Source organism: Myxocyprinus asiaticus, chromosome 20 (genome assembly GCF_019703515.2).
Source record: "Myxocyprinus asiaticus isolate MX2 ecotype Aquarium Trade chromosome 20, UBuf_Myxa_2, whole genome shotgun sequence".
Classification (NCBI taxonomy): domain Eukaryota; kingdom Metazoa; phylum Chordata; class Actinopteri; order Cypriniformes; family Catostomidae; genus Myxocyprinus; species Myxocyprinus asiaticus.
Genome location: NC_059363.1, coordinates 33,204,982 through 33,229,262, shown reverse-complemented (window position 1 = coordinate 33,229,262; position 24,281 = coordinate 33,204,982). Strand labels below are relative to the sequence as shown.

General features: G+C 39.2%; 1 protein-coding gene and 1 pseudogene across 1 annotated transcript in view; one reads left to right on the top strand and one right to left on the bottom strand.

Moving 5' to 3' along the window:
- Positions 1-24,281, top strand: part of LOC127411315 (exocyst complex component 5-like) — a 327,593-nt gene that overhangs the window by 174,579 nt on the left and 128,733 nt on the right. The gene's annotated exons all lie outside the window — the stretch shown is intronic.
- The window catches only part of LOC127411105 (transmembrane protein 260-like), a 72,637-nt pseudogene continuing 59,823 nt past the window's right edge, over positions 11,468-24,281 (bottom strand).

The following is a 24,281-nucleotide window of genomic DNA, read 5'->3' as shown; positions in this document are numbered from 1 at the left end:
TCCATCTCTCCTAAAATTCGAAGTACACACACACATAAGGCAGAAAGCATATGAACCGCTCTTGAATGTGGCCATCAGGTGACACATAACGTAAAATAAAGGTTAACTGCTCTGTGTGAGATACATCAGGGGCTGAATCAACATTAACTGAAAAGTACTTGGTCGTTTTGACCTCACTGACAATCTCTGACATAACTCGATCAACCATGAGTTCAACAAATTCCTCACATATTCTAGTGAAAAGATAAGAGGGGTTTCTTGATCCTGCGTGGCCATATTTTTCGATGTGTGACTTCAAAAATGGGTCAAACTCACTTATTACCTCTAGAATGCATAGTATGACACAATGCCCTCCTCCCCTGATGTCAGCGACACCTGTCCTTTTGATCAGCTGCCATGCCTAAGCTCCCAATGGGAGTAGGCAGGAGGGAGAGGAGGGGCGCAGTGACTTTTCCCCGTTTGACAGCGTGTGATGAGGCGCACCTGAAGTTTATAAAGCCTCATCACCGCTGCCTTTAAGAACTGAGCGTGCCTCTACTCAGGAGACCATTCTCTACCCACTGGTGTCTTTGTAGGTCCAGGAACGGGAAGGGTTAGATGCGTCACCGGACCTGCGTCCCAGACCCCCAGTGAATTAAATGCAATGCCAGGGACTGGAGCACACATTGAGGCCTTCGGGCCAGGATGCCAGGCCGCCATTCCCCTCACACACCGTGGCTCAGGGAAGCCGGGCCACTCTGAGGTGTAATTCAGCTGAATGCAGTTGATTTCACTGTACATTAAGTTTCAGAAGCAACTTGTCGATTTCCTGTCATCATGTTGGTTGGTTGCCAATAGACTGCAAGGCTGGTGGGAGAAACTACAATGGAAACAGACAGGAATCAAAATTTGCAAATGGTTTTCTAGTACTGCACCTCAGACAAACTGTCAATGTCTAAAAGTGTGCCATCTCTGAATTAAACAACACATTTTTTGGTTTTGTTCTCCATAACATGAATTTAATGTAAAATTGGTTGTCACTACCTGAATTGTTTTGTGGGTAAATTTGGCTGTAGAATTCAGTTGATACTTGTAGAATGCACTTGTAAAATAACCAAAGTGTATGTGTACAGAACGGGATTAATCAATCAGAGGAGGTGTGACAACTGTATTTAGCTGCAGTGTGTATGTGGCCATAAGCACTCAAACATACACATACCTATTCATCAAATCATCAAAGAAACCCAGACCTACTGTCTGAAAGGCTTCTAGTCAGTGGATACCATTCATCTATTCCCCCATTAGCCCCTCTGTCCTGGCATGGCCTCATTCCAATCAGGGCTTCCCAAAGCTAGTAGAACCACCACAGGCATGAGCCGCTCTGTCCCCCTACCCCAGCACATCAGCCTATAGTCTTCATCCCTTCACCCCTCCACCAGCTTCCAGCCACCCAGCCCAGATATCAAACCAAAGCTATGTAGGTCTAGGGCCAGGTATTAAACACAGGTACAAGAATCAATCTGGGGAAATGGAGATGGACCCAATCCCTGCCTCTGCCTAATCCCTCTCATATATCCTTCTATTGTTCAGAGGTTTATTAAAGGGAAGGATGAGAAGATGAAAAGGAGAACATAAGAAGGTGAAGTGGTGGTGAGGTGGTGTTGTAGACAGCAGGTGTCGGGGGTTCAAGGGTGTGATTATGGAGTCAAGAATGAACGGGTTACATTTGGGCGTAATGAGATGTGAGAACAAATCTGGAACAGTAAGAGGGAGTTTCTTCTAAGAGAAAGAGATACTGTAAAGTGCCTTTGGTCCCTCTTTAATGGATCGTCACCAAACGGTCTGTATAATGTACAAACCTACATTGTGGATGTACCTGAAACCTGAAAAATATGTAGAATGGTGTCAAGGCATGCTGCCAACAAAATCCTGTCAATAAAAATGCATTCATCTGGTCATTATTTTGTGAGACAATCGGGAAAGTTGTCCCAGGCCCTGTGATAAGAGAGTCCCACTATGGTTCTCTATGCTATAGCCTAATAAATGGCTTTGATGAGGGGGGGGCCATTTATTAAAATGTGGTCCCTGGCCACGTGAATTTTAGTGAAAACCATGGGAGGTACCTTCATACAAAAACAGCCTGTTTAGTATTGGCTGACTGGGTTGCGAGGCAGCAAGGCAGTTGCCTTCAGATTCGGACATAGCCTCAGAAAGCATGTTTCTCTGTATAAACTGAGATCAATCTGCCACACTGGACAAGTTTCGTTTCATCCAGTCAGTAATGTGAAACGCAAATTATAGCCAATTTCACATATTTTGTCTCCATCCCTTTACACCCTCCTCCACTGTCTTCCATCCATCCCTCCCTCCACCCTCCCAGCAGGAGTAAAGGAAGGAGAGATGATTGACCCTGCAGCTAAAGCCCCCTTTTCAGGCCCCTGGCTGGTGAGGTCTATCAGCAAGGCGCAAGGAGCGGAAGTCGCTTCTGCTATAGCATTTCGGACAGTATCTACTTCTCTCCGGGTGAGGAGGAGAAAAAAGAAACAGAGGGGGTATTATCAGAAAGGGATGAGAGCAGCGAAGGCATTTTTGTCCTTTTATTCCTCTCCTAAGCCTCAGGATTTACTCCCAATCTGAATGGTTGATACAGCCAGGGATGTAAATGAAATGCAAAGAGGAATAAGGCTGGCTTCCCATCTCCCATCTCTTTGGCTCTTTGCTCAGGATTTTCCAATTCGTGGTCCTTCGTTCTCTCTTTTGGCTCCAAGTCCCTGTGCTATTTAATTTTTGTCTGTCAGCGTCCATTTGCCTCTTTCTAGCACTTCCTGTCTAACGCTGTCCAATCACGCCTTATACACCATCCTATGTACTTCTTACTGCTCGCTTGCTCAGTAGTGTCTCTCTCTCTCTCTCTCTGGCTGGGTTCTCGGCTCTTATCTGCTCAGGCACCCCACATTCCAGTGTTGCCGTGGCTCCCTGCCTGCATCCACAGTCACGGCGATTCCATGGGTTCACACAATCCCTCAGATGAGAGAGAGGCAAAAAGAGGGACAGGGAGGGATGGAGAGAGAGAGCAGCTCAATGGAAGAAGAGAAGGAGGTGAATGTACATGAGTAAGGTAGACATTATATTGTATCTATCTGGAGTTTAGAAGCATGTGATAAGGTGTAGCTGACAACTCAGGATGAAAACATGAATACAAAACCAGCTGAGTGCTGATTGTCACTGCTTGTCGTACAATACAGTACATTATTACCCTCTGTTCAGACTTTTTTGCAATCATTTAACCCATATTCTAGAATCTTTTAAATGTTTAAATGCCGAGAGGAGCAGATAAGCTGAATTCAGGTCTTTATTTTGCATTTAGCCCTCATGGCCTTCCATTCTTGGAATGGTGATGTAAGCGTATTTGTTTAGTCATGTGACGTAGTGTGACCAGTCAATCGCAAGAGAACTGCTGATTGTTCTCGATTTCAGGTCAAAAGGGAAAGGGAATATATAGAGAGAAAAGACACAAATAAAAAAAATATTTAAGTTTGACTTTTTATTTCCTTGCTTCTGTAGCTGCGTGCTGTTTGACTGATAGGCAGCCTATGTGTGTGTGCTTTACATGTGCGTGTGCTCCAAAAACACTCGTAGTAATGTGGATACGTGCCTAAACATTCAAATACACTTCAAAATTCTGCCAAAGGTTTTTTGTCTTGGCAAGGTATTAATGTAAATACAGTCAGTAATGTGTAAAGTGAACGTTAATAGTGAGACAAAAAGCTGATTTGTATTAAAATGCCAGACTTGTACGCCGGTCAATGTAACTTAATAGACCTGCCGCTGTTAAGTATGTCATTAATATTAATCAAACAACAATAACAAGAAAACAACTTACTGCTCTTGGCTGGATAAATTCAGTAGCTTTAAACAATATTTTTGTAATTAAAATTTTTTATTGATTCCTACAAAACATATATATATATATATATATATATATATATATATATATATATATATATATATATATATATTTATATATATATGGAATCAACATTTAAACCCCACAACCACCCCTCCCTCTCCCAATCCCCAACCCCACCCTGACCCCCAACAAACATCCCTGTGGTCACATAAAAGTATATACACATGATTATAGACACACACAAAAAAAAGATAAAAATAATAATAATAAAAAATTATGTATGCTACTCCCAAAAATAGTACAGAGCAGGTGTCGCATTTGCAAATATCTAAAGAACTGAGATCTGGGAATCCCAAAATATTGAACCAGATTTTTAAAGGATCTCAACACTCCACTCTCATATAGGTCACCGAGTGTAGTAACCCCCCTCACAATCCACTCTGACCAGCAGAAAGAGGACTTATTAATACATCATTTGGGGTTAAGCCATAAGCTTGAGGCAACATTTAAATAAATGTCAGAATTAAACACTCTGGACACTTTTTTCCATACCGAGTGTAAATGCGAGATAACGGTGTGTAACTTCACTTCTACGATTAGTTTGATAGAAAGACTTTGCAATGGTGAAATAGGGGCAAGGACTTCCTGTTCAATACAAACCCAGGGAGGGGTTCTCTCAGGTGGAAGCGACCAATGAGCCAGATGTCTGAGACCGAATGCATAATAATAAAACAAAATCTTGGGTAGGCCTAGCCCACCTTTATCAATCGGACTATGCAGTTTATTGAAATGTAATCTGGGATGTTTCTAATTCCAAATGAAAGACTTTGCTATGCTATCAAATTGCTTGAATTAAGAGAGGGGGACATCTATAGGGAGTGACTGTAGCAGGTAGTTGAATTTTGGAATACAATTCATTTTAATAACATTAACCTTCCCAATCATCGATAAATGTAATGAAGCCCACCTGCCCACATCGCTTGAAAAAAGTTTTATTAAAGGGTCAAAATTAACTATAACTAAATCACACAAATTTGCAGGGAATAAAATACCCAAATACTTAATGCCCTGTTTGGGCCACTGGAAGGTGCCCAGCTGAAAAGCCATTATCGGGCAGTACGCTGTCAGAGCCAAAGCTTCGGATTTAGACCAATTAATTCTGTATCCCGAGAACTTATAAAAGGAATTAATAATTCTGTGGAGGCAAGGCATAGATCTAGTAGGGTCAGAGACGAATAATAAAATATCATCTGCGTAAAGCAGAAGCTTATGCACCACACCTCCCGCCATCACCACTGGAAAATCATCCTCCTTTCTTATCACGGCTGCTAATGGTTCCAGGGCAAGACAGAACAATAATAGGGAAAGAGGGCAACCCTGCCGAGTGCCCCTATGCAGAATAAAATAATCTGAAATTAATCGCCGCTACCGGGTGTCTATAAAGTAACTTAATCCATCCAATAAATGTATTCCCAAACCCGTATATTTCCAAAATCTTAAAAAGATAACCCCATTCTACCATATCAAATGCCTTTTCGGCGTCAAGTGAGATGGCCGCGACCGGAGTCTGCTCATTTGCCACAGACCACATGATATTGATGAAACGCCAAATGTTATCAGAAGAGCTGTGGCCCCGAATAAACCCCACCTGATCTGTACGTATAAGAGATGTCATAACTTTATTTAATCGGTTAGCCAGAATTTTTGACAATATTTTATTGTCTAGCTGGATCAGGGAAATTGGACATTAACTCTTACACTCGCTTGGATCTTTGTCCTTTTTAAGAATCAGACTTATCCGGGCTTGTGTCATGGTTGGCGGAAGCTTTCAATTCTTTAATGATTCCGAGTAAACTTCTAACAAAAGTGGAGCCAGTTCTGTAGCATAAGATTTTAAAAAATTCAGATGCAAAACCATCTGGCTCCAGAGCCTTGCCTTTAGGCAAGGCCTTAATTACCTCGTCAAACTCCTCCAAGGTTATCTCAGAATCAAGATACATTTTTTGCTCAGTCATCAGCTTAGGGAGTTCTAATGGTTCCTCAAAGTTTCTAATATCTTCATCTTTAGATGAAGATGTGGAACTATAAATATCAAGATAGAATCCTTTAAAAGCATTATTAATATCAATGGCTGAGGTAAATATTTCACCACCAGCAGATTTCACTGAGGGAATGGTAGAAAAAGACTCTCTCTGCTTTATATATCTAGCCAAAAGCTTCCCTACTTTGTCCCCCGACTCAAAGTATGACTGTCTTGCCCTGAATAGCCAAAACTCCACCTTCCCTGACAAAATAATATTATATCTGTATTTCAATTGGGTCAATTCACTGAGCCTATCAGAAGACATTCGGCGCTTCAGCTCTGCCTCGGCACTTTTAATATTCCCTTCCAACTCCACGAGTTCTCGTGCTTTGGATTTTTTGAGGCATACTGTATGATCCGGCCCCTAAGAACCGCCTTAAGTGCCTCCCAAGCCACGGCCACAGAGGATAATGAGGACCAGTTTGTCTCCATATAAACATTGATTTTAGCCTTTAACATTTGTTGGAAATCAGGATTTTGCAAAAGGGATACATTAAAGTGCCAACTATATGAATTATTTTTCTCCATATGTAGCAATACCTCTAAACTCACCAGGGCATGATCTGAGACTAAGATGTTTCCAACTGAACAAATAACAACAGATGAAATGAAGGACTTAGGTATAAAAAATTAAATCTATTCTAGAATAAATCTTATGGACTGATGAAAAAAAATTATAGTCCCTCCCAGATGGGTTTAAAAGTATCCAAATATCTGTAAGACCAACATTTTTACACATCCTGTGAAGTGTCAGTGTTGCTCCAGGGGCCTTACACACTTTTGCTTCACTATGATCAAGGACTGAATCCATCAATATATTAAAGTCTCTTCCCAATATTATATCATGAGGGGTGTCAACGGCTTGCAACAGCCCTTCAAGATCTATAAAAAAAGCCCTGATCATCAGCGTTAGGTGCGTAAATATTAGCCAAAATTAACATTTGCCCCTGAATCTTTGCTAAAACAATAATGACTCTTCCTAATTTATCTTTACTCTGTTTGAGACATTTTAATTGTAGATGTTTACTTATAAATGTAATGACTCCCCTGCTCTTACTTGAGCCAGCACTAAAGAAAACATGCCCACCCCATATCTTCCAAAATGTTTCAGCTTCATGCGGGGAAAGATGCATTTCTTGAAGAAACACTATATCATATTTCTTACATTTAAGAAAAGAAATAAACTTCTTTCTTTTTATGGGGTGCCCCAACCCATTCACATTCCACGTGGAGAGAAACAATCCACTCATGTTAACATTTGACATTTTGACATATTAGAAAAAATAGACTGTGTGTCAAAAATAAAATTATAAAGACCACATTCCAACATTAGTGCAACAGTCAAACCCTGAACTTCCCCCCGAACCAAACAAACAGAAAAAAGAAAAACGTGCACATTAACCCTGCACACGACAGCACCAACTGGCGTCCATCCCTCTAAACTCAAACAGTCCATGTACGCCTACGAGAGCCCCCACGACAACTTTGCCGTCGGATTGCTCGAGTCCGGTGCTTTTGTACAAATTTTGTGAAACAGAATTACATAACAGAAAATAATCTGTAAAAAAACTCCAGCCAATAGGCAAAATAAACACAACGAACATGTAGATTCATTCACAAAACTGTATTGAAGGTGTGTTCCTCCACAAAAAAAAATTCCAGCCATTAGTGGAACCAACACACAAAGAAGAAGAAGAAGAAAAAAAGGCTGTTCTGTTTCCTCAGACAGTCAAACGAATGTTCAGTGAGCCGGCTGTTCATGAATGCAGCAGATGACCTAACCCTTCCAATGTCCTACAAAAAATACTCCACAAAACAAACTCCAGCCAATAGGAGGCATTAACACAAGGAACATGCAGATTCATCCACAACTGTCCCGAAGGAGTGTTATTCCACAAAACAAACTCCAGCAGCTAGGTGGAGCCAGCACAAAAAGAAACAAGTAAGGCGCCTAGCTTCCTCAGACGGTCAAGTGAATGTTCAGTGAGTCAAGCTCACTTGGGAGCAACGTGAGAAACACACCATGACTTCCTCAGTCCATTGATTTTATGAAAGACATCGCTTGTTGTGGGCATGTAAATATTTTGCGGCCATCTTTATTATCTATTCTCAATTTGGCTGGGAACATCAGTGCAAATGTGATCCTCTGTCAATGCAAGAGTTTCTTGAAGGAGTGTTACTACACAAAACAAACTCCAGCCGCTAGGCGGAACCAACACAAAAAGAAACAAAAAGGTGCCCAGCTTCCTCAGACAGACAAGTGTATGTTCAGCGAGTCAAGCTCACTTGGGGACAACGTGAGAAACACCAAATGGCTTACTCACCCCATTGTCTCTATGAAAGACAATGCTTGCTGTGGGCATGTAAATATTTTGCGGCCATCATTAGTATCTATTCTCAATTTGACCGGAATCATCAGTGCAAAAGCAATCTTCCATTGATGTAAGAGTTTCTTGCATTCCTTGAATCGATCACGTTTCTCTCGTCGAATTCACTGGGAACAAGAAAATGTTGTGGTTCTTCCAAGAAAGCCTTCCTTTACTCCTCGCCTTGCGTAACACGAGATGTTTATCAGATGATCTCAGAAATGTGGCCAGAATTGATAGGGGCCTGTCTCCTTCAGCGGATCTCCAAGCCAGGACTCTGTGAGCTCGCTCGATTTCCAGTTTATGGCCTGTTATGTCGAGCAGACTCGGGATCAGCTCGTCTAGGAATTTTACCATATCTCGGCCTTCCTCATGCTCAGGAATTCCAACAATTCAGACGTTGTTTCGTCGATTACGATTCTCAAGGTCTTACAGCTTTTCCCAAACGCGTTCCAAATCTGCTTTGGTCACTAGCGGATTAGCAGCTAATCCCTCTCCGATGACTCCAGATAATCAATCCATTTCTCGACATCCCTGATTCATGTAACCAACTAGAATTTAGACTCCATCACAGTAATCGATCGACGTATTACAGCAAGATCCTCCAAGTCCACCACGACCTTCGCCAGCATTACAGACATGCTGGACAGCTGATGTTGAATCTTTCCCACCGCACCATCCAAATTGAGTCCCTGGTCTGTGGCCCTGTCTGGGGTTTCAGCTTGAGCACGTAACTGTCTTTTAATATCTCTAGAGCCCGAGGATTTTGAATTCTTTGACATGTTGACTTCATAGAACAGTTATTTAGCAGGGTGTATCGAATCTCACCGGTTTATGACATAAAAAGAATTAAACACTAGAAAAGTGCGCAGAGCTCGCCATTCACACGTCTGACCCCCGCATGGTGCCACACGACTCTTGCTTTAGTATTAATGGAATATCAAACAGTGAAGACCAGCAGCTAGTAGTTTGTTACATTTAATGTCATTCTGAATGTTTACTTGAATACTTGGTACTGATGTTTTTAAAGATTTTATAAAAGCAATGTTTTCTTAATTTGATATTTTTTGTTGTTCTATTGTTTTTTTTTTTCTATTTATTGCTTTTATTTGTTGTTTGTTTTTTTGTTTTTTTGTTCTTATTTGATTACAGACTGTTGAGTCTTCTTAAATATTTACTTGAGAACTTGAAACAATGCTTACATAATTAAACAATAAGCATTATTATTTGTTGTGGTATCAAAATAGGTATAGAGAATCATAACATTTCATTACCGACTATGTATACAATATATAGATCTTGCTATGATAGAAGTGTAAGCACCCCTGCTCTAAGGTTTAACACTGGACATTCTGTTTGGGTTACCAGTTTGGTCTGTAACTTCTACTAACTTGAAGATTAATCAGTATTAAAGGAATAAGTCAACCAAAAATGAAGATTTTCATAATGGAAGCCTGTTTCATTTCCTGGTCTCCTGCATTTTCACTCGCATTGGCGTATGTTCTAATGTGATGTTTAGCATATTCAATTTGTAAACATTGTCCAAAGAAAAAAAAGAGAGCATGTCTCCATAGTGCCAATCCCAGCAGGGCTAGACAATTGGCGACCCGCAGGCCAAATCTGGCCCGCCAATCATCTTTATCTGGACCTTTGACTGATTTTGATAAAAATCACCACGTACTCTGAAAAACCAGAGCACTCTCTGTGCAAAACTCAGTGGTGAGTTTAACAACATCAAAAATCATGGCCTACATTAATTATATGGAAAACAGTGACTCAAATATTCTTCAAAATATCATGCAACATGAGGGTGATTAAATGATAATGGAATTATAATTTTTGGGTGAACTACTTTTTTTAAATAAATTCAGAGCTGTATTGGGAGATGATATCGAATGATATACAGTAGCTGCATGTCGAGCTCCAAAAAGGGGCAGGAGATCCAAGTCACCAGCAAAGATATACAGAGCCCCTAACCTAACCCTTTCCATAATCTTAACCATGTGTGGAAGTGTCACCCCCTTTTGGAGTTAGCCCAACCCCCTTCTGGAGTAACCCTGCCCTCTTCCAGAGTTACCCCGCCCTCTTTTAGTGTTTCCGCCCCTGTTTGGAGATCTCCTGGCTGCAGCTGTACCTACTTGAGATGACAGGGGAAGGCAATGCAAAAAGCAGAGACAGGGAACAGGATGGGGTATTTTAAAAATCTTTCCCAGATTAATGGGTCATCCTTAATCTCTCATGGTTTAGCCCAAATTGGGCACCCCACACTCCACCCCCCACCAATCTTAATCTGAGACCTTTGTGACCCTAATGTGAGAGAGAGACATGCATGACAGCAGGGGGCTGAAGGATAATTATTCAAAAAAGAGAGAGGAAGAGAGAGATGGAGAGAGACCTTGTGAGATCAGGGTGCCTTTGATCATCAACAGAATGGGTTTTAACATATTGAACGTGTGAAAATGTTATTACAACAGAAACAAACAGACAAACATTGTGAAGTCTTTTCGAGTTTTACTTGTGATTCAGTTTACAAAAATATGTCCCTTACCTACCGTGTACAAATTCTCTAGTAACATGTAGGACATCAACAAATTGAAAAACATAAAAAATTACAACAACAACAACATGTTGTTGTTCAGCATGTTAAGCAAATACAGTACACTATATGGCAAATAGTACAATATGTAGACACTCCTACACTTCTAATTAACGGGTTTGGCTAATCCAGTAATTTCTGTGAGGACAAACCTAAATGCTACATTATACAATAACATCTAGAGAATTGCATTCAATTTTTACACTATTTTAGTTTAGTGAGGCCCCTTTTCTCTTCCAGCATGACAATGTCCCTTTGCACAAAGCGAGGTCCATAAAGAAATGAGTTTGGTATGGATGAACTTGACTGGCCTGCACAAAGCCCAGACCTGAACCCCACTGAACACCTTTGGGATTAATTGGAATGCCTACTGTGAGACAGGCCCCATCACCCATCATCAGTGTCTGACCTCACTGATGCTCTCGTGTCTGAATGGGAGCAAATCCCTGCAGCCACGTTACAACATCTAGAGGAAAGCCTTCCCAGAAGAGTGAAAGCTATGAAAGCAGCAAAGGGAAGGATTAATGCCCATGCGTTTGAAATTAAACGTTCAACAAGAGATAAGAGCATTAGTGAGGTCAGGTACTGATAGATGATGGATGGGGTCTGGTTTGCTGTTGGCATTCCAGTTCCTCTTAATTCATCAGTAAACCATGTTTTAATTTAAACAAAGTTGGAAGTAAGATTTGTTTTCAATGGAATAACTACAATAGCCAAACCTGTTAATTATAAGGGAGTGTCCACATGGCCATACAGTCTATTTAAACCATTATTTATGTATAACTGACATTAGATCATATCAAACTAAATGGATGGCTCATTCTGCAATAATGAGGTTGTGGATCAGTAGCCTATGCAATATAAAATACCTCAGTGCAAAACTCTTGTGTTCTGATATATAGAGGCTCCAAAATGTATTTGGACACTAAGGCCACACTTGAAAATGGTTGAATGGTATTGTATTTGATAACAAAATAAAGTGGCATTTGCAAACAAATGATGCTAGATCTTTTCTCAAAAAAAGCCTTTTTGCAATGGCTTTTAACCAATTATTGTCAATTTTTACACAATGGTTTAATTGGATGTATGTCAGTGTCCCTCAAGTTCACACAGGTGTCCTGGCACAGTAACCACCTGTGTAGATCATCACATTAACTATGGCCATCTTCTTTTAAGGTTTGGTAACCAGAAAGTGTTCAAATACCTTGTCTTCATTTTTAACACATCTATTATTTTATAACTTTAAGGGTTTTTTCAAGCAAAGTGTTTGTGGATGTGCTTATGCTATCTTTCTTTAAAATAAATGCCACTTGCTTAGGTTTTGTTATCTAATGCATTGACATTCATTATATTTCAGTGTGAATTAAGTGTCTAAACACTTTTTGAGGCCACTGTATTTGTCTATTTTAGCACTTTAAGTCCTTTTACTGTGCAAAACGCTCTCTCAGTAAAATGCAGATTAAACTTAGTTTTACATGCATCTCTTGAAGTCTTTTTAATTTGTTACCTTCTCTGTTGTGTAGTGTACCCCTGTCCAAGGGGGAACCTATTGTATGTATAGTCTGTGTCTTTTAAGATTTCAACGGCTTTCAGTGTTGTTTTATACAATTTCTCTGGCATATCCAGTCTCAGCCCTTTTGTCTGTCTCTGAATTTATCCCTCTCTCTCCTAAGGTGTGTGATGACCGAGTGAATGGCTTTGTTCTGGGGATCGGTGGGTTCTCTCTGAAGGTAGCAGCTGAAGTGGCGGATGCTGCGACTCAGGAGGGTGTCTGGACCGTGGCTTCCGCCCCCTGAGCGCAGCAAACGTTCTGCGGCTAGAGCCAGGTTCTTATCCCAGTTGGCTGGGTAGTCTACCTGGGCGTCCACTATTTGACAATAGAGCTGTCAATAAAAAAAAAGACCAGACATGTTAAAATATTTGTATAACAATAAGGAAAAGGAGAATGTTTGAAATGCAATTCAATGATAATATTTATAGCCTTTTAAAAGTGACTTAAAGGGATTTTAAGATTTGTAAAACACTTTAAGCCAACAGGTGGCATAACTGACTGAACATTAAATCACTAATTGCCATGTACCAAAGAACTGCATTTAGATAGATTAGACTATTTCTCAACTAGATTTGTACTTTCTGTGCTTGGAAGCCAGCAAAACAAGTGTTTTAGGTTTTTTGGCTTGTTTCTGCCTAAATGAAGTTGCAATGTACACACAAAGAAAATGGTTGAATAGATGCATAAAAGATCACTCACTGGATCAATCATAATCCAGTATGCTCATACTGTATATACAGTATCTACAGTATATACTGTACACTCACCGACCACTTTATTAGGTACACCTGTACACCTACTTATTCATGCGATTATCTAATCAGCCAATCATGTGGCAGCAGTGCAATGCATAAAATCATGCAGATACAGGTCAAGAGTTAATTTCAGTTAATGTTTACATCAACCATCAGAATGGGGAAAAAATGTGATCTCAATTATGTAGATCTTGACATGATTGTTGGTGCCAGATGGGCTGGTTTGAGTATTTCCGTAACTGCTGATCTCCTGGGATTTTCACACACAACAGTCTCTAGAGTTAACTCATAATGGCGCCAAAAACAAAAAAAAATTTAGTGAGCGGCAGTTCTGTGGATGGAAACGCCTTATTGATGAGAGAGGTCAACAGAGAATGGCCAGACTGGTTTGAGCTGACAGAAAGGCTATGGTAACTCAGATAACCGCTCTGTACAATTGTAGTGAACAGACAGACAGACAGACAGACAGACAGACAGACAGATAGGTTGAATGGAGTCTGTAAATAACGATTTCTGGATTAATTGCAGAAATATAAGACAAAAATTAAGTCAAAGACAAAGTTGCAGGCAAAAAAGAAGAATAGACAAAGAGGAAGATTTTTTTTTTTTGAAAATTATGTCTTGCAAACACTGACATTTTAAAAAATGCTAATATTATGATTAGCACTTCCCACTTACATAGAAGGAGATTTCATAGAGACGAGCCTGCTGTTCTCTCTCTGTCTTCTCAGCCAGATCAAAGAGGAAGAAAGCTGTCTTCATCCTAAACAGTGATGGAATACAAGTACCTCAGTATAACTATATGTGGAGGTTTGATAAGGATACGACACTAAAACACAAAATGAAACAATGAAGCTAACAATGGTGAGAGCAGTAGTCCATTTATTACCTGGCCTGCCACATCTCGTCATTGGCAACTCTCTCCCAGGAACCAGGGTGAAAGCTGTCATGGTGAAATAAAGCATACAAGCTTTTAGTGCCATTAAAACTTATCTCCTTTAAATAGCAAAATGGCATGGCTATAAAATGTGTAGTTAATATTATCCTTCTTGCCAACAGGATTTATCTTAGTATGTGAAACTTTCATAAAATAACTGGTGCCATGTATGAATTTGCATACTGTCTCGAACTGTACTGCATTTGATTAAATTGTTTTACTAAAAACCTAAAAATTACTTAAACCTCTTTGTTTATTATTTTAATATGTTCCTTGAGGTTCACTTATAATGTTAGTAATATATTTATTCATATATTTGTAAAACATTTTCCACCCTCATTTTGACACTGTCAAAATTGCTCGGATTTGGTGCTGCTTCTTCTTTAAGACTTGACAGTAAACGCCCACTGTTATGATTGTCTCTCTGCTCTTGACTGACCTGCTCTCTGCTTGCCATCTCACTGCTCACCACTACTGGGCAGGGCTACAGAAGTGATAAGGTAAAGTAGGCATTGATGTGTTGTTGTGGAGGTCAGATGAAAATGTCTACCACAGTGTGACATCACAATGTGGAGGAAGTAGAGAATGAGTCATTTTGGCAGCTTGGTTTCAACAAATGCTCTTTCTGCAATGAGGAGGAAGTTTTGAGTTCTGAAACTTACAGTATGTTTTTATAGTACAATGAATTCTGTGAAAAGATCAAGCAAAATTTAATTGCTCATGTCATAACCCCTTTAATAAAGTAAGTTTTTTAGGGATGCATGTGTGCAGTAGAAATACATTCCCAGAGATACTTCATCTGAAAACATGGGCATTGCCCCGTGACCCAAATGTGAGTCACAACAACTGCAAAAATAATTTACTCTGGGTTTTTTAAACAGTAATTTAAACACAAAGAACAACTTTCTTCATTTATATTGCACTTACAGTTGAAAAGAGCCACCCAACTCACATTTCTATGCCATTTTTTTACATTTTTTTTATTACATTTTGAATCTGATGGCTCCTCAGCTCCCATGGTCATATGGTATATTAAAGTGTCCACTGGTTGCACATTAGTTGCAGCCTCAAGCTTACTATATATTAGGGAAGAAGGCATATTTTTATGCAGGGCAAGTTGAGGAGAACAGCTTTATTAGTGTGACTCTTTTTCTATACATTGCACCATTCAGATGGCATCAAAGCAGTCTAGTCCAGTATGGATAAGTTTAAAACCAGCTAGTAATGCAGCGGATCATATTCTGCATATCTTAAGACCATACAACAGCTGATCTTCAACCTTGCCTGTCTTTGGAGGCTCTCTCTGGTGAACGAGCCATATATTTCTGCATTTCTCCCTTTCCACTACATCGCTCATAAACGTACGGCCTCTCCTTCAAAGGAATATTATAGTGTGTGACTTCCCCACTAGTATTTGGCTGGCAGGCAGGGATGGACACGCTTGTAGTGGGTGAGAGGAGAGTAATGTCACACCATTCAACCCCGATTAACTTGCTGAATACCAGGCGGCTGCAGAGAGCCTCAGTGCTGGAGACTAGAACTAATTTCACTTTATACACAGATACTGACACGCCACAGTTTAGAAAGTCATTAGGGTGGGGTCAGTGGACTAATAACGACTTTGAAGCTGGAAGCGGAGGCTGTCTGCACAGCATGGAGTCAGTGGAGTGTTTAAGTGCACTTTAATATTGGTGAAGACTGAAAACACTTTAATGGAACTGCAAGAGGTGTAAAAGAACAGGGTGGGGTGCACATGGTAAAGATGCTCAGTTTAGTGATGCAGCCAACCTGACAGCGTACACACAATTTTTAAAAGGTACACATAATTCATTCTTATTCACTTCATTAAATAGTTAAATGTACTGGAATCTGAACTTCAATTACTGACAAAAATACTGTGGTACCATGGTATTACAATGAGATTTTGGACATGTACCATGGTACTTGTTAAAGTGAAGACCTTTGAGTAAATTTAATGGTTCATGACTATAGGAATCATTCAGTTCCATGGTATATATTAAAGTACTATAGTATTGCAATTACTCTACCATGGTATTGCATAGCCATGGTAGAGTCTTTTTGCACACTACCATTAAGTGTTACCAATGCTACCATAACATATGGCATATTGTGCACAAAACATATTAAATAGTCAGTCTTATTCACGATATTAATATAAATGTTGTTATACAACAGTTAGTTCTGATCCATGGAACTGATTGGACAAGCGGCATTCCAAGAGTGCTGATTTTGACCTGTTTCATGTGATGTCACTCTATGACCACACTGCCATGTTTGTGACCAATATTCCACATACCTTCATTGTGCTGCGCTGTGAGATGCGACAAAAACCTTCTTCAGGAGTTAAAAGAAGCTCTTACACAGATCATCACAGACGTTTTTTAATACTGTGACTAAATCAGACCAGAAAAAATAACACAAAAACATTTGTAACTTCTGAATGAGAGATGTTTACGGTGATGAACTCGCCGGTCACACATCAGACTCACCTGCATCATGGATGAATCGTGGATAAAATATCTTTAAATGTCCGCAAAAGTTCAATATGGCAATATTTGTGTTCTCTTCAGACCTGTATGAACTTTTTCTGGGACTTGGCATGGATCAAAAGCAATTTTTGATGTCTTTCTTGATACTGTTTTTCAGGTGTTTTTCCATTCACCGCCATTGTGTCCCCCCGCTGATGGTCACAAATATGGCGGCTGCAGGGAAAAGCGATGTTACTGAAACAGGTCAATACAATCCAACAGCACTGGCATGCTTCACTTTTTGTGTCACTCCTCTTCTCCGTGTTCGTGGCTTTCCAAATATAGTGGTGCAAATTTTGATTCATCGCTTATTTTTAATTTATTAACCGATTCGTGCAGTTACCATTTCTGGATATTGCATATTTACACCAGTAGGTGGAGACAAATGAGCATCTTTTTGTTATAAGTGAGTCATTAAATCATTGACTCAGCTGATTTGATTACATTTTTTACCACCGAAACAATGGAAGTGAACGAGATTAATTCACTTAGAAGATTCGTTAAAAAACAATGATTAGTTTATGAATAAAACACCACTAGTTCAGTATGAGGGCAGTGCAGAGAGCTATGCTTAATGCTTTGGCTTCTTTTGGAACTATTTTCTTTGGAGGAGAAGAAATGCACAGATTAACTGGTCATTTTTTGTCTTGTTTGAACTGTTGCACAAAAGCAATATCACACTTGCAGTCGTGCTGTTATTCTGTATATTAGCACGGCTTTGATTACCTGTGGCCTCATGTCTACATCCAAATAACAACCGTGCTGAAATACAGAACAACAGCAATCTTGTCTTGTGTGATATTGCTTAAACATAACATGTTTTGGCCAAACAGGAAACCTATACTGTAAATGCCATTTCTTAAGAAGTAAACTATAAACTAACATAAGTGATGCACTACCTGTCATGAGGCTGGCTCCAGTTGTAGAGGTGAAGTGTATGCTGGGCCCATTTCTCTGGGTCAAATGGGGTCTTGATGGGTACCAGTTGCTCACAGATGCCCCAGGGCCAGCGAGAGTAACTCTTCTCCCAGCTGGGGTCGCCCTCTGTTATGCCGATACACACGAATACAGGCCTGCTGCAGACACACCCAGAGCAAAAACTGCATGCCAGACATACTGCCATAGCATCAGTCAGTCAAAGCATACAGTATGTTTTTTTTGTTTTTTTTAAGTAGAATGGTTACAAATTTAACATTAACTTTCAATAATAAAATTATAATAAGATAATAACAAAACACATTATTTACTGATTCTTGAGATAAGGGACAATACATGTCTTACACACAAAAGTCATCTTTATTTTAAACATCAAGAAATTCATTATAATAAATATACTGGTAAAGTTCAATCTAAAGGAAATGTGTATACTCAGGGCATTTATTTCTTATATTTTTTAATAATTTCATTATTATATACTGTATATATACTATACTTGGAAGCACATGTAACTTAACCTGTCCTCAGCAAGAGGTCACAATTTTATACTGCCAAACAAAGTGTTTTAAAATGCAACAAATTCATACATATAAATATCAAATGAAAGGTAGGAATCTGTAAGATATGAAACAATACATAAAGTAAACTTAAAATTATATTTTTCATTAAAAACGGGCCATCAAAATTGTGCCCTCGCTTTGCGTCAACTCGGTTTTTTAATAATCCTGAATAAATCAGACAATGTCATGGTCAGCTATAACTCTGAGTACCCCTTTCCCACTTCCTGCTCATGGTGGATGCAACAGTAGGACCCATGGTCTGGTAAATTTCATTTTTTTTATATTTTAAACAAAAAATGTTTAAGTCTCTGCGATCACAGCTTCAACATGTCAACACTGTCATTCCCATTATGATAATTTCCATTCGAATTGTGGGATACATTTTGGCATTTTAGTTTAGGTTATAGAGTCAGCTTTAACTGAGGAAAAAAATAAAATGTCTCCAGAGTACAACACATGGTTAAGATGGAAAAATATTCCATTTTGTCAGCTACTGTATGACACATAACACCTATTCACAATATTACTTCGCAGAATCCATGGTGGAACATTATTTTTGTTGCATAGCAATGTTTTGTTATGTCAAGCATACAGTATATCTTCTAGTGGAAGGATGGCACATAACTTTGCTTGATAAAATTTTGTGTCCTTAATATTTTTATTATGAACAAACCGTTTTGTAAAAGCAGTAAGTAATGAGGCCATGTTATAATGATAATATAACCATGGCTAAAGGGGGTTGCTGGCACGTCTTTGCAATATGAACTATATAGCACAGAGACTAAAATCATACCTTATTGTGTAATTAATGAACATGTCATGAAACTTTGAATCATATTAAAATAAATAAATAAATAAATAAAAAGAATTTACATACATTTACATCTGATCTACTACAGTGTAATAATGTTTGTTATTATGTTATTACAATGTTATTAATGTCTTATTAATGACTGTTTTTTATAAAACAGTTAACAGTGTTTTGCTGCTGTTTTAATCCTGAACAGTAATATTAAAACATTTCAAGAAAAAATTCAGACACAGAATTTTAGCCTGTCCTTTTTATGTTAGAGCACTGATCTGATACTTCAAAGTGTAGATTTTGAATCGTGGGATTCACATGACAGGAACATTCAAAAACTTTCTCTCTTAACAACAGAAAAAAAAATTATTGGTTGTTTTTCCCTCTGTGTTTCTATTCTCTCTGTTCTGCCTCCCAGGGAAATGCTGCTTGTGACTTTTAAGTTGCCCCCCTCTCAGAGGCTGGGGGCTTTACCAAGGAAATACTGCCGTCTGGTGGCAGGAGGCAGTATAGATTCTTCATTTCTTTTGCTCTCCCACAGCAAATTAAGGTGTGAACTTTAATAGGAGATTATTTGTAATGGTTTACCCTTGAATATTTTTAATGGAACCTTTTGTTTAGTAGTAGCATATATACAGAGAGGCATTTCAACATGAACAGAGACTCTGCATGAGAGTGGATGTGTGTGTTCAACATACTGCATATTGTGCTTGAGAAACTGCGCAATACTGAATGTCTTCTTTTCCGCAGTGTTGACTGGATCCCAACAGCGGCCAAGAAACGTCACTCCGGGAAAATGCTTCTGGAGTTTAGCTGCATACCAGCTATAGGTCATCATCTGCATTATATACCATAGATTCTTAAAGAACAAGTCTAACACAGTGACAGAGAAGCATGTTTGCAATAGACAAGGTTTCCTCATCTTTTGACCAAATAATTTCTAAGACTTTTCCAGTTGTTTGTGATCTTTGGATGAGGATTTGTTTTAAAAAATATATATTTGTTTAATAGGGACTGCATTCACAAAGAGCAATTTCTAGAAAATGAAATACTTAAAATTTAGATTCACTTTAGAAATGTCCATGATCTTGTAAGATTTTGCTAATTTCCATAACGTCTCAAGATTGAATTAATTTCAATGACTTCTTTAGATTTTATTCATTTACTTGACATTTACAGAACTGGAAATGCCCATTTTGAAAATTCAATATCCAGATTTTCCATAACAGTATAGTAAGTAGTAACAGGTGTCACAGATGACTGACCTCCTGGTCGATAAGGCTGAGGTCTGGCCGGAGACCCTGGCAGTAGTGCAGGTAGCGCAGCGTGTTGCCAGGGAGATCACCTCGTGTCAGCACCAATGAGCCCTCCGGCAATGAGAACACTACCTCACGAGCAAACCTGTCCACAATGTCATTACTGCTCTGATCACACTCTCTGTCAACACACACAGACAAAAATACTATGAAAGTACATAGTAAGAAATTTAGTAAAAAAAAAAAATAAATAAATAAAAAAAAGACATACAGTGCTGCTTGAAAGTCGTTTGAGTATCAGTCCACACCAAGGGATCAAGGTTTGGCTGGTTAGCATGGGCCAGTTAGCCTCTGCTAGTAGATGCAATAACTGCACCATTCTGGAGGCAAAAAACCTCTTTCTCCATTGACGGCCATTTAAAAGTATTTGTTTATTCGGACAAAATAAATTGTTTGCAGGCAACAATTAAATTGTGAATATTTCATTTTATTATGGCAGACGTTGTGCCAGTAACTGATTCTTTTTTAATATATAGATAAACCGATATATAGATGAACTGTGCTAAAAGGTATAGTTTACCCCAAAATTAAAATTCTCTCATCATTTACTCACCATCAAGCCATCACAGATGTGTATGACTTTCTTCCTTCTGCAGAACACAAAGATTTTTAGAAGAATATCTCATCTCTGTATGTCCATTCAGTGCAAGTGAATGATGGCCAGAACTCTGAAGGTCCAAAAAGCACAAAAAGGCAACATAAAATGAATCCATACAACTCCTTCAGAAGCGATATGATGTGTGGATGAGAAACAGATCAATATTTAAGTCCTTGTTTTACTATAAATCTCCAAATTTGACCAGCCCCAACCAGTAGATGGTGATATGTACGAAGAATGCAAATCACCAAAAAAAACAAAAGAAAAATGTGGAAGTGAAAATGGAGATTTATAGTAAAAAAAAAAAAAAAAAAAAAAAATTTAAATATTGATCTGTTTCTCGCCCACACCTATCATATCGCTTCAGAAGACATGGATTTAACCTTGTTAATTGGACTTTTATGCTGCCTTTATGTGCTTTTAGGAGCTTAAAATTTCTGGTCACTATTCACTTGCATTGATTAAACCAACAGAGCAGAGATATTCTTCTAAAAAAATCTTAATTTGGGTTCAGCAGAAGAAAGAAAGTAATACACATCCGGGATGGCATGAGGGTGAGTAAATGAGAGAATTTTCATTTTTGGGTGAACTGTTCCTTTAATTGTGTGCCAGTGACTATGGCCATAGTGTGGAATAGACAAAAAAAAGAAATGTAATCTGTTTCTCGCCCCTCCTTAGCACCAGTAACGCCCTCTTAACAACGTATTACAACTTCGATGCTATATAATCTTGATACATTGTTGTCTCTTATGCAATGTATTATTATGTACATGGTGCATTTTTTCTCGTAACTGCAACTTCGCAACTTTATACTCGGTTGCAACTTGGTTTGAACTGAATCCAAGCATAGTTGGGCCAAACCATCAGTCACAGGACAGATCGTAGTCTAAGAGACCCGATTTTAGTTATAGCACAATTTTGACAAAATGTGTAGTTACTGCGACCTCTACTGTCCAGACTGCCCAATATTGCTTGTTTATACAAATATCTTTAGGATATCATGATAAAATTTGAGCGGAGTGTTTTAAAATATGTGCACATTCATTCATGAACCACGTCAGAAGTTACTTTGAAGAACAGAAAATAGTATGAGGATCCTTGACATTATCTTTCCTTCAGCTGTTCGCAGTCAGTTCCTCTCTGAGCGTTGAGGTGAGCAGTGATGAGGTGGAACATCTCCCACCTGTAATCAGCCTCAGACAGGTGTGATGAGCGCTGACAAGAACGTCAGTCTCGCGACTGATCAAAGCATGTACCAAACCTCGCCGCTTTAATCTACATGACTGCCGTGGCCAGGATGCCTAATCAAGCACAGAACTCAGCTGCTTTAATCTGCATGACTAGCGTGGCCAGGATGGCTAATCAAGCATAGAGTCAAAGCGGCAGAAGAGTGCAAGGGTGCCTTTGCTTTGATGTGTGCTGAAGCATGGAGGAAATTACGAATTCAGAGAGTGACTGCCATGACCTGACTGATCAACCTCAAATATCTTACCAACTCAAACTCAGCGGGTTCAGCCAGCACTTCTGTAATGTAGCAAAATAACACAATAGTGCTGATTCAATGGCTCATTACAAACTATTTAGTAGTATAGATTTGTACATTTACTGAAGAAAATGTCAGTGATGCTTGACATTAATAACTCGTCAATGTTTGAAGTTTGTTAACTGAGCAAGTGTTTAATACACGTTGTGAATCACCTCTGTCTTTCAGATCATGTGCAAAATGGCGAGGCCAGTTGAGGTCCGATTAAAGTCTATACATGCTGGACGAAGCCAAGCTACAATCACATTATCTAGGTCTGTTAGTCCGGCTTTGTAAAAATTAAATAATACGATTTCAGTCGGACAATTGCAAATTTTTTACCCTTGTACTCTGTTAGTTACGAGTGCATTCTCTTAGGGGAGTTGTGGTATTTGTTTTTACTTTATTTACCTCTAAATTTCAAAACAACACAATTCATTTCATAAAAAAACATAAAATAAATGTTTGTTACATTCACTTCAGTGAATATTTACATTTCTCAACATCTGCTGGATTTTTATTTTATAAATTTTTTTAATCATTAAAAGGACCTGAAATTTACTATTTTAGATCATATAACAAGTTATGCGTTTGGATATATATTTAGACATTATCAAAGACATTCAAAATCACAATTTTTGTCAAAGTTTAGCTCTTTTTTTTATTTTAGTTTTGAAGTGTCAGTTTATGCAATGATTCCACATTATGATTACTGACCATGGTGTTACAAAGAGAAGACTTAGAGGAAGATTTTTGTTACCTTTCATTTATTTCATACACCCCAATTCAATAACTTAATAAATTAAATTAATAAAAAATGTAAATAAAACCAACAACATTAAACAGAAATGAACACGAATGAACAGTGATAGATAGAGGCAAGTTGCATGCTTGTTTGGGATCTACTTGCAACTATCTTACTTACAGCTTGCTGCCACTGGTTAGCCATTTTGGTAAACGGGAAGCAACATGTATGTGTAAGCCTTCCCTTGCCAGTACAGAGCCTCTACACCCCCAAGACTCCTGCTGGGCCTCCTCGTGGCCACACATGGTAACTGGGTGGCTTGTGCCCTTAGGCTAATCAGCAGGGCGTCTCTGGTGCATCTGTGGTGGTTCCCAGAAGTGTGATGTGCAGGGTTATTCCTGGTTTCCACCAACCACCACACTGCTGCCTTGTGGGTAAGCCTGGAAAGGCAAAGGCTAGGGGAGCACACCCTTGCAATGGGGGCAAGCTTTGAGGCGGTTTCAGTCAACTTGATTTTCGGCAGCCCCCTGCAGAGGTGCCAGTCATCTAGGGTTATCCTTGCCATTGGATCCATCGCCTCCATAGCCAAGATAGTGATGCTGGGTAATGCACACCCCCAACACCACTCTAAACTTTCATTGCGCAGGTATCTTCTCCTACCACAGTCTCACACTAAAGTCTGGTGGTGATGTAGAGTCTGGTGACAGGAGCAGGTCTGAATGTGCTGGAAGCTCTTAGTCAGACCTCTGCACGTCAGCAGCTCAGAGCAACGGTCGTTGGCAGCAGGGATTGAGTGGCAGCTTAAAGTGTCTACTTTTAAATAAAACAATTCAAATTTAAAACAAATATTCTCTTGCAATGTAATCTGTATGAAACAAAGCGATGTACAGTTTCTCCTGGCTCAGCTCATTATCGCTAATGTGATCACACCCACCAACAAAGCGCGCTATTCATACGGTAATGTGCTGAGGCGATCAATGCAAATGGTGAACGCCCCCAATAGTGCCTTAAAAAACATCAAGTTCATTCACTTTTCTGCACGTTTGGAAGATGGCACACTACACAGGTGAGGAAG